The sequence below is a fragment of the Tachyglossus aculeatus genome, chromosome X4 (assembly GCF_015852505.1).
Source record: "Tachyglossus aculeatus isolate mTacAcu1 chromosome X4, mTacAcu1.pri, whole genome shotgun sequence".
Classification (NCBI taxonomy): Eukaryota; Metazoa; Chordata; class Mammalia; order Monotremata; family Tachyglossidae; genus Tachyglossus; species Tachyglossus aculeatus.
Genome location: NC_052098.1, coordinates 42,357,975 through 42,369,816, shown reverse-complemented (window position 1 = coordinate 42,369,816; position 11,842 = coordinate 42,357,975). Strand labels below are relative to the sequence as shown.

The 11,842-nt window shown below is 41.7% G+C and overlaps 1 non-coding gene across 1 annotated transcript; it reads left to right on the top strand.

Moving 5' to 3' along the window:
* The first annotated feature begins 329 nt into the window (after window positions 1-329).
* Window positions 330-467, top strand: LOC119948538. The gene has a single exon (XR_005456928.1). It is a non-coding gene; the product is annotated as a small nucleolar RNA SNORA7 (small nucleolar RNA).
* Window positions 468-11,842: the final 11,375 nt, after the last annotated feature.

The window sequence follows — 11,842 nt, the reverse complement described above, 5'->3', positions numbered from 1 at the left end:
CCAAATAACCAAGACGTTTCTTAGCAACTCAAAGCTAACCACAATCACACTTTGTAATTCTGTTCGTGAGGCCCATGCAATACCAATCGATCAGATTTATTGAGCACTTTCTGCTCGTTGGGGAGAGTACACCATAACAAAGTTGGAAGACACATTCCCTGCCCACATTGAGCTTACAGTCTAACAGAGAAGCAGCATGGCTCAGTGGAAAGAGCATGGGCTTGGGAGTCAGAGGACATGGGTTCTAATCCTGCCTCGGCCACTAATTGTTTGATTATTTCCTCTCAGGTCTAGTAATGCTCAATTTTAAAACTCCTAGTAAAGAGGGATCCCTCTCAGGGTCTCACCTGGAGAGTTTCCAGAACTCTACCAGTCACGACTACAGGAGGGAGAGTCAAGCAGAGGCATACCCATTCCATTCCTAGCTTGGCCAGTGGCTCGAGAGCAGAAGGCAATCTGCTACGAGTCAAAACTTACCTGTGCTGGGCAGCAGTGGCATGGGAGAGAGTTGAGGGTGGATCCTCAAGTTTACTACATGGAAGGAGGTGATGGTAAACTGCTTCTGTATTTTTACCAAGAAAACTCTATGGATCCACAACCAGAACAATTACAAATGGAAGTGGGGCATTCTGGGACAGATGTGTCCATGGCGTCGCTATGGGTCGGACACGACACGACAGTATAAGACAACAAAAACCCAAAGATTCCCGGAAGCATTTCAAAAGTTGAGGATGTTATAAATTAGCAAGAAGCATCCCTGTGGTGTACCTACCTTATAAGCGTACCATTTACTATATTCCTGCTTCAGTACCACAGTGATTCCAAATGATGGCATGAGAGAGCTGATTTTTCGTCTTGATGTAAACCTGGGCCTGACCCTTAAGAAGTTGTATCCTGGGAGAGACAGGATAGCATGCATGTAGTGTAAATCATCAGCATTTAGGGTTAAAGGAGTCTTAAATGTTGAAAATGGAAATATGACTCACTGGCTTCACTGACAATTAATGCCTCTTTCCCAGTCAACACAATTTCTTTTTGTTATGTATCAGTTGAGTTTCAGTTCCTATTCTAATGACAAAAAACTATACCAGGGATAGCCAAACTGCAGCTTAAGAGCCTTAGATGGTTCTTTTTCACTCGCTATGTAACTCGCTTTGAAACAGTAGGTAGCATGCTTTATTATGTAGTTTTTTGCTACTGCTCTAGCCAGAACCCCCACCTCTCCATCACCACTTGCCACATGCCCCTCCTCCCAGCCCACAAACATGCACACAATGGAATGCCTGCCCTCTGCTCTAGTTATAGGATTTTTTTTTTTAGCTGTGACTCTGGGCCATATTATGTTTGTGGTTTGTGATTAAGTACTCTTTTCCTCACCTCCCTCCCCCTTCTTCATCATCTATGCACTTGGATCTGTACCCTTTGAACATATAATAATAATAATACTTATGGTATTTGTTAAGCACTTATTACCTTGCCAGGCACTGTACTAAGCCCTGGGGTGGCTACAAGCAAATCGGGTTGGACACAGTCCCTGTGCCACAAGGGGTTCACATTCTCAATCCCCATTTTACAGATGAGGGAAGTGAAGCACAGAGAAGTGAAGTGACGTACCCAAGGTCACACAACAGACAAGTGGTGGAGCCGGGACTAGAACCCATGACCTTCTGATTCCCAGGCCCGTGCTCTCTCCACTACACCATGCTGCTTCTACATGGTATTCACTCCACCTTTGGCCCCACAGAACTCCTGTATATACCTATAAATTGTTTATTCATATTAATATCTCTTTCCCCCTATAGAGTGTAAGCTCGTTGTCGGCAGAAAGCAGGTCTATCAACTCTATTCTACTGTACTCTCCCAAATGCTCAGTACAATGCTCTGCACCCAGTAAGTGCTCAATACATACCATAGATTAATCAATTGATTGGTTCTTCAGTTCATGAGGATTGGCCTCCCTAGGACTCTGAGAAGATATTAATAGGCAAGTTAAATCCAAAAGCGACATAGGACAAGTCTCATTCACACTACAAAGTGGTATTCTGAAGGATTCAGTAAATTGTAGAGTAATCAAATGGGAAAATGATAGATGTGTAAATACGCAATAATTCAATGTAAATGGGGCTCATTCAGAAACTTGGTTGTCAAACATAGCACCATTCAGGAAACCTGACAAATGGAAGTGCCTTCTAAGTTGTCTTTTTCATATAAAAAAATACTATGAAAAGTGGTATCTACCTCATCTTATTTAAGCTTAAAGTTAGGACTTTGTTTCATCGAAGGCCGGTTGCTTTTAGCCACAAAAAGCTTTAAACATTTTTTGATATTTGTATATTCACATTTTCATATTTGTCAAGTTTAAGAAATATTATTCAAATTACATTGTTATTTTTAAAGAGTTGCCTTTTCAAAAGCCATTTTTCCTTGATTACTGGAAGGAGTGGGGATATTTTCCACAACAATAATCAAGAAGCTGTTTTTAGTACAGTGCTCTGCACACAGTAAGCACTCAATAAATATGATTGAATGAAATATAAGGGTGAGAGAAGAGAAAAATGCTTGCATGAGGCTGAGCTATTTTTCAAAATGCCAAATGATGCTAACATCTGATGCACATTATTTTGTGCATGTGAGTGGAATGTGAGCTGTGATTTTATTTCCACCCCTGATTTTATTGAGCTTAGTTTGCCTATGTTAAACCCCAAGGGAAGTGTACACACACATACACACATTTTGTTATCAAAGTGTTCCTCTTTGTGTTGCTGAAGTAGTTAAATTTCACTCAAGATGGTCAATTTTAGACTACTATGTGATGGTGTCCAACTGGGGAATCTTGTGCAAAATTTCCCTTCTGAAGAAATGACTTTAGTAGTGATTTAGCTTTTGGAGACAAAATGCATACCTCCATTTTGTATGATGGTTCTATAGCTATGACAGATTCCCATGGGACATATATGGAGAACAGTGAACACACTGTTCCTCCGTGCATATTTAGATGCTCCTCTTGGAAACAGACTGCTGGACTGTATGGACCACTGGTCTGACTCGGAATGGCAGTGCTGATGGTCTGACATTCTTATCTTCCTGAGGGTAATTTAGCCAATTATTGGTTATTAGGTGCCTCTTTAAAAGTAAATATCCATAGGAGTGAGGTGTCAACACCTACATTTGCCTAATTATGAATGAAAAGTGAGAAATCAAAGTTGATGAGTGGGTGGCCTATGTGAATAAGAGAAAGGGAATAGAGCTAGAGAGGTATTGAGAGAAGATTTCAACCAAGGTGAAAAAAACAGATAAGCCAAAGCCAGGACAAACAGATAGAGGCAGAGAGCATCTGCCCTGGGAATTTTTGTTTGGTAAATTAAACAATCATTTTTGAGCCCTGAATATAGCAATCAAAATTGAACATTTAACAGTCTTTGTGGAAATTAAAGCTTGCATAATGTATTTTTAAAGTCTGAATAAGAGTCATCTGTAAGGAGATGAGGGGAATAAAAACTTGGTAGCTGTATCTTAGTGATCAATTTTTTTTGCACCTTTTCAAAGTTTTCACCAGTTCATCCTGAGCCAATAGCTTAAAGAAGTATAATACTAGAGCGGGCAATTGGGTTTCCAGGGCTTAGTACAATGCTTTCTTTCCTACTAGCCTGATGCCTTTTTGATCTGGCATAATTTCTGCCTTATTTGGGACCTGGGTATGTGCAAATCTGTTTCCACATTAGTCCATCAGAAGATAACCCTCCCTCCTCTATTTTAATAGCATATCCTGCAGTGACTCCCAAGGGAAGAAAATAAGCCCAGTAATATATTGATATAGATGTGGATTACTATTAGTCTAATTTAAATGTCAACTATTGATTTCTTGCCCACTATTTGCAGGCTATGGTGATTCAGTGAAACCAAACAGAGCTAAATTGAACATTTATTGACAGTCGGGTACCACTGGAAGTGATTTTATGAGGATGTACTTTCCCAAACGCTTGTGCAGTGCTCTGCACACGGTAAGTGCTTAATAAATGCAATTGAATGAATAAATGTTTAGGAAATAATGGCTCTTCTAAGAGGAACCTCTGTTTTATGAACCCTTTAAGTAGATTCATTTTTGACCCCCACTATAGTTTATAATTTGTGACCCCCACTATAGTTTATAATTTGTGAAGATGAGTTAACAGGAAGGATTACTGGGGAGGGATTATTGGTTTAGCCTATTGTTGGGGTATGGAAAGCAGGAGGAAGGATGAGGGAGAAACTGTGAACAAACTGAGCCCATTTCCTTTTGATAGGTCTGATCTGTTCTGCATCTTGTCTTTGAAATGGGGAAGACCCAATGAATGTTCATTCATTCTTTCAATTGTTTTTATTGAGCACTTACTGTGTGCAGAACACTGTAGTAAGTGCTTGGGAGAATACAATATAACAATAAGCAGACACATTCCCTGCCCACAATGGCATGTAGCAGGTACCCAAGGATATCCCCTTTGAGGTTCCCTAGGTTGCAGCTTCACATTCTGTACAGCACCCAAGGTTTCAGTGTAATTAGAGGTGATTTTTTTTTATTGGGGAGGAGTTAGGGTGGGAAGAGGGGAGAATGTGAAGTGTATGAAAAGGGAAAACTCACTTTTTGTAAGGGACTTCTCTCTCTTTGGTATTCAAGACAAACAGGAGAGAGCCATTTGGTGCAAAGTAGTGGAGGAACCCTGATCAACATCTCCATATCCCTTCTTGTTATTCAGCATCATTAACAAGCCTTTTGTCAATTTGACACTGGTAGGTTGTTGGACCAATAGGATATCTCTGATCATTCAGTTTATCAGCCCTCTCAGGAAGATTATGGAAACAGAGACTCTAGTATGGTGGGAGACAGCTAGTATAGCAGGGCAAAGATGACTTCTGACACAGCCCCATGGATTGATCTCTCTAAAAGGGAAGCAGGGACAAATCACTCATTGTTGGTCATTATAAAGGATTATAGATATTCAATGTTTGGTTCATTCATTTATTCAATCGTATTTATGATTGTCATGATTCACAATCGTGTTCATGATTGTCAAGCACTTAGTACAGTGCTCTGCACACAGTAAGTGTTCAATAAATATGATTGAATGGATTGAATAAATGATTGATTTCTATATCGTAAGGATCTATGGCATATGCTCAGGAATGGTTTGAGAGGTGGAGTGTACATTAGAACTACCGGTGGTAGCTTTCAGTTTTGGTCAGTTTGTGGAGAGTTTTTAAACTTCATGAATATTCACCTCTTTCTTTCAGACTGAATAACTCTCAGTCTATGCATCCATTTATATGAGTGCTAGACCTTTGAATCTGACTACTTCACATTCAGTCTACTGCCAAATCCTGCTAGTTCTTCCTACACAATATCTTCCGGATCCTCCCCCTTCTCGTGACTCAGTGGAAAGAGCCCGGGCTTTGGATTCAGAGGTCATGGGTTCAAATCCCGCTCCACCACTTGTCAGCTGTGTGACTTTGGACAAGTCACTTCAGTTCTCTGTGCCTCAGTTCCCTCATCTGTAAAATGGGGATTAAGACTGTGAGCCCCCTGTGGGACAACCTGATCACCTTGTAACCTCCCCAGCACTTAGAACCATGCTTTGCACATAGTAAGCGCTTAATAAATGCCATTATTATTATTATTATTGTTATTATTATTATTCTCACCCCCAAGCATATCCTGGCTAGACTATTGAATCATCCTCCTTTCATGATCCCCCTGCCTTCAGCCTCTCCCTGCTCCGACCAATACTATGCACTGCTTCCTGCCTCATCTTTCTGCAACACAGCATGACTTAGTGGAAAGAGCATGAACTTGGGAGTCAGAGGATATGGGTTCTAATCCTGGCTCTGCCACTCATCTGCTGTGTGACCATAGGCAAGCTACTTAACTTCTCTGTGCCTCAGTTACCTCATCTGTAAAATGGAGGTTAAGACTGTGAGCCCCACGTGGGATGACCTGATTACCTTGTATCTATCCAGTGCTTAGAACAGTGCTTGTCACATAGTAAGTGCTTAACAAATACCATAATTATTATTATTATTGTTGTTATTATCCAAGAAATCCTGGGTCCCTCCACATCAAGCAAGCACTCCTCACAATTGGTTTCAAGGCTCTCCACCCACTCACCCCACCTTAAATAACTGCTCTCTTTATCAGGCACTTCCCAACCAGCTCTTTTCATTACTCTCGCTAACCTGTAATCAACTCTCCCCATCCTACCTAACCTTGTTGCTCTCCCACTGCAATCCAGCCCACACACTTTGCTCCCCTGACACCAACCTACTCGCTATTCCTCGAACTCATCTCTCTCCCTGTCGGGCCCTTGCCTATGTCTTCCCTTCTGCCAGGAATTCTCTCCTACTTCATATCCAACAAACCACCACTCTTCCCACCTTCAAAGCCCTACTAAATAATATCTCCTCTTAGAAGCCATCCCTGACTAACCTCTTGTTTCCCGCTCTATTCTCCCTCCCTTCTACATCATCTATGTATTTGGGTCTGTACTTTGGTACTCACCCAACTCACTCTCCAGTGATTCCCTAACAACTTCCATATCAAACAAAAACTCCTGACCATTGGCTTTAAAGCTCTCCATCACCTTGCCCCCTCCTACCTCACCTCCCTTCTTTCCTTCTACAACCCAACCTGCACACTCCACTCCTCTGGTGCTAACCTTCTCACTGCCTCAACCTCACCTGTCTTGCCATCGACCTCTGGCCCATGTCCTATCTCTGTCCTGGAACGCCCTCCCTCCTCAAATCCACTAGACAGTTACTCTCCCCCTTCAAAGCCTTACTGAAGGCACATCTCCTCCAAGAGGCCTTCCCAGACTAACCCCCACTTTTCTTCATCTCCCTCTCCCTTCTGCATCACCTTGACTCACTCCCTTTGCTCTTCCCACCCTCCCCTCTCCACAGCACTTATGTATATATCTATAATTTTTAAAAAAATTATATTGATGTCTGTTTACTTGTATTGACATCTGTCTTCCCCACTTGTAGACTGTGAGCTTGTGTGGGCAGGGGTTGTCTCTCTTTATTACTGTATCATGCTTTCCCAAGAGCTTAGTACGGTGCTCTGCACACAGTAAGTGGTCAATAAATATGATTGAATAAACTCACCCCTTCCCCAGACCCACAGCACCTATGTACACATGCTTATAAACTGCTGCTTTTCCCATCTGTAATTCATTTTAATGTCTGTCTCTCCATCTAGACTGTAGGCTCCTTGTGGGAAGAGATCATGTCTACCAACTCTAGTGCATTGTATGCTCCCAAGCACTTAATTCAGTGCTCTGCACAAAGTAAGTGCTCAATGAATACCATTGATTGGTCGATTGATTCTAACTGTACCTCCCTCTAGACTTCTTCATCTCTGTCTCCTCACTCAAGCTGTTCCCCTATCGTAGGTGAAGAGGAATTATTGTGTAAGGTCATTTATGTGGGAAATTCGGTGTTGGGAGATTTATATGGGCAGAAATAGAGTACCGATTCCTGGAATTTGGAACTGGATTACAGTTCCTGAGGTCTGTCCATGAAATGGTGGGTGCTTAATAAATGCTATTTGAAGGTGATTTCATATCAGATTTTCAGGAAATTGCTTTTGATAGTTTTGGCACAAGAGAAAAATGCATTGCCTTCTACAATAATGCAGAGGACTCAATATTTTTTACAAACTGTGAGTAAACAGGATATGTTAATTAGTAAAAAGAATCCGCCGTGTTCGATCTTAGCTTAGCTCCAGAAAAGCTAAATCTATTCTTTCCCTGATGGATGGAGTTAATGGAAACTTCAGGAAGATGTCCACCCCACCAGGATATGAACCAGCCAGAAATCATTTTAAAATCTACCCAGCTCAGTCTTTAGTTCATTTCCAAGGCAGCCATTACAGCCATCAGAAAATATTTTTTTTTCCATGAATGCCAAAGGCAGGGAGATAAAAAGGTAATAACTGAAAAGAAGAGTTATAAAGTTTGTGTAAGTCCAATATGCTGATCTACATGAATATCACATTTAATGAAAATCAGGTTCAATTTCCTGTTTCTTTTTCAGCAAAATATCATTTTCTCATGGTAGCTTTTTCTCTCTGAACAGGGATTCTTTGGAAAGTTGGGGTTTGTTGTTGTGGTTGGTACACTTTCTATATATGAATATAAAGAGCTACATTTTCAACTACAGTAGGTGCACACAAACCCATTGTTTATGCAGTTAGATGTACTTTATTTTTGCATGAGAATAATGAGTCATTATTAACAAAGGAAAATATTTATGTACACAATTATCTCGTTTGCATTAAAAATGTCTGTGGGGGCTTGAAGATGAGCTTGGTGGAGGACACACACACACACACACACACACACATTCGTTTTCTGAATTTTACACATCAGAATCCCTCAAATTTACTGCGCTGAGTCCCAGCTCCAGGTTGGACCCACAAATGTTTTGGGGATTTCCATCTTTTGTTGCTTGATGATGGCCTGTCTGGAATTGGTTTGGGGATTTGTCATTTAATTTTGATCATCCAAAAATTACCCTGGTAATAATTAAGCTAGAAGGACCAGAAGAGCCAGGAACAATAGAAAAAATGGCCAGATTAATATGAGGAGGGGGTATCAGAGTTTATTATTTGTTCTCTAATATTGTGCTTAAACCAAATGGGGGAGAAAGTTGTCCTTTCCAGATTATGGAACAGAAAGTGTTCAAAGACATCTGTCAAGTTATCTTCTGAGCTGCGGGATGGTGTAGCTTTGCCCCTGATGCCTCTGGGTGATTATATTGTGCAGCCCCACTCATTTAGCATAGTTGTCATCTTCATTATTAGTAATCGAGGAGTCAGACTTGTGCTGTTGAACCACCATAATACATTGCATTTGGAATAAAGAATACATTTGCAACCGGAAACTTTTCAATTTAAGACTTAGCAAGGCAGTGGTAAAATTATAGGCTTCAAATTGGCTGTGATTTTTGTTTAAGTACTGTAATTAGAATGCATTGCTACAAGAAACAGTATTTTTCAGCAGTAGGCTATGACTCACTTGTATATACACAGAACCAAGAAGTGTTGGGGAAAAAGTATCCATTCATCATAGAATGGCAAAAAATAAGGTTTAGGCTAAATACGTATTTTAATTAAGATATATTTTATCTGACCTATATTTTATCAGAACAAATTACCTCATGAAATATAAATCAGTCTCATGCACTTCTCTAGGTCTCATTATCATTTGGTAAATATAGACTATTGCTCACCTAAACTTCCGCTGGTGGCGGAAGGAGGAAAATCTCTTCTTTTTACAGAAAATGAATGGGAAACAAGATGTCCACAGGGCTCTGTTGTGAAGGCCATTCTTTGGAGAGGAGGTGATTAATGGTTTCTGGGAGAACCTTGGAAAGAAATTCTAATTGCATCTTTCCAGGGAGAAGGAGTTGCACATGGAAATGAGTAGCAAATCCAGGGCGATCCCTGGGGCCTGAGAGAATCTGAGCTATATTCAGCTAGCATCATTGGTAATCCATGGAAAGAGGGCTCTGGCCTCCTTGCTACTACCTAGATGTAATTAGCAGAGACCCAAGGGAAGGTCACTGTTGAAAATAAGATTATATTTCTGGTCAGCGTCCATTCAGTTCTCCCTTAGTTGGATTGAATGAACAATCAAACAAAAGATCCAGATAGGCAGAGTTCTGTCTATCTGTGGAATAGGCTGGAAAGGCCAACCTATTATCTCCTCCAAGAGGCCTTCCCGGATTAAGCTCTCTTTTCCCCGGCTCCCTCTCCCTTCTGCATTGTCTATGCACTTGGATCTGTGATCTTTGGGAATTTGGTATTTGCTCCACCCTCAGCCCCACAGAACTAATGTTCTTATTTATAAATCATACATTGCCTTGTCTTACGCTGTCGGATCATCACCAACCCATAGCGACACTATGGACACATCTCTCTCAGAACACCCCACCTCCACCTGCAATTGTTCTGATAGTGTATCCATAGAGTTTTCTTGGTAAATTATGGAAGTGGTTTACCATTGCCTCCTTCCCTGCAGTAAACTTGTCTCCGCCGCCCTTAACTCTCTCCCATGCAGCTGCTGCCCTTGACTTGTAGATAGATTGCCTTCCACTCACTAGCCACTGGCCAAGCTCAGAATGGAATGGGTAGGCCTCTGCCTGACTCTCCCTCCCGTAGTCGAGACTGGTAGAGTACTGGAAACTCTTCAGGTGTGACTCAGAGAGGGCAAATCATATATTATAAATTATTTATTCGTATTCATGTCTGTCTCCCCCTCTAAACTGTAAGCTCGTTGTGGTTAGGGAACATGTCTACCAACTCTGTTGTAGTCTCCCAAGTGCTTAATACAGGGTCTGCACACAGTAAGTGCTCAATAAATGCCTTTGATTGAAAGGTCAAGGTCATAATTTCCTATTTTGAATTTCCTTCGAAGAGTTTGGAATCAATCAATCAATGACATTTATTGAGGGCTTACTGTGTGCACAGCACTGTACTAAGTGCTTGGGAGAGTCCAGTACAACAGAGTTGGTAGCTATGTTCCCTCCTCAAGAGGAGCTTGCAGCCTATAGTTTAGTTGGGAAGTTTTCAGGCATCCCATGTCATAAATTCACTCAGGCCTTTCTCTTGAGTATTATTAATGGGGGATCCTTCTAAATCTTCTTCACTGACTCCGCTCCCTCTGCTAATTCCCAAACTATGGGTGTACCCCAAGGAGCTGTTCTGTGTTCCCTTAGCATTCTACACTTACTCTCTTGGGAAGCTAATCTGCTCATATCACTTTATCACCTCTATGCAGGTGCTCCCAAATTCATTCATTCAATCATATTTATTGAGCACTTACTGTGTGCAAAGTACTGTACTAAGCGCTTGGGAAGTACAAGTTGGCAACATATAGATATGGTCCCTACTCAACAGCGGGCTCACAGTCTAGAAGATCTACCTTGCCCCCTCAATCACCTTGCCCCCTTCTACCTCACCTCGCTACTTTCCTGCTGCAACCCAGCCGACACACTTTGCTCCTCTAATGCCAACCTACTCACTGTACCTCGATCTCATCTATCTAGCTGCCAACCTCTCGCTCATGTCCTGCCTCTAGCCTGGAATATCCCCCTCCCTTCATATCCAATGGACAATTACTCTTTCCCACTTCAAAGCCTTATTGAAGGCACATCTCCAAGAGGCCTTCCCTGACTAAGCTCTTCTTCTCCCACTCCCTTCTGCATCACCTTGACTTGCTCCCTTTATTCATCCCCGCTCCCTCAGCCGCACAACATTTGTGTACATATCTGTAATTTTATTTATTTATATTAATGTCCATCTCCCCCTCTGATAGAGGAGGGGCATTCTGGAAGAGATGTATTCATGGTGTCGCTATGGGTCAGAGATGACTCAACAGCATAAGACAAGAAGACCAGTCTCCCCATCTAGACTGTAAGCTCATTATGGACAGGGAATTTGTCTGTTGTACTCTCCCAAGCACTTACTATAGTGCTCTGTATACACTAAGTGCTCAATAAATATGATTGACTGACTACCTCTCCAGGCCCAAACCTCACTGACTCTCCAATCCCACATGTTTTTATGGTATTTTTTAAGCACTTACTATGTGTCACGCACTGTACTAAGCATTGGGGTAGATACAAGATTGGACACAATCCATGTCCCATGTGGGGCTCATAGTTTTAATCCCCATTTTACAGATGAGGCAGCTGAGGCACAGAGAAGTTGAGTGACTTGCCCGAGGCCACACAGGAGACAAGTGGCAGAGCCGGGATTAGAAGCCAAGTCCTTCTGATTCCCAGGCCCATGCTCTATTCACTAGCCCAC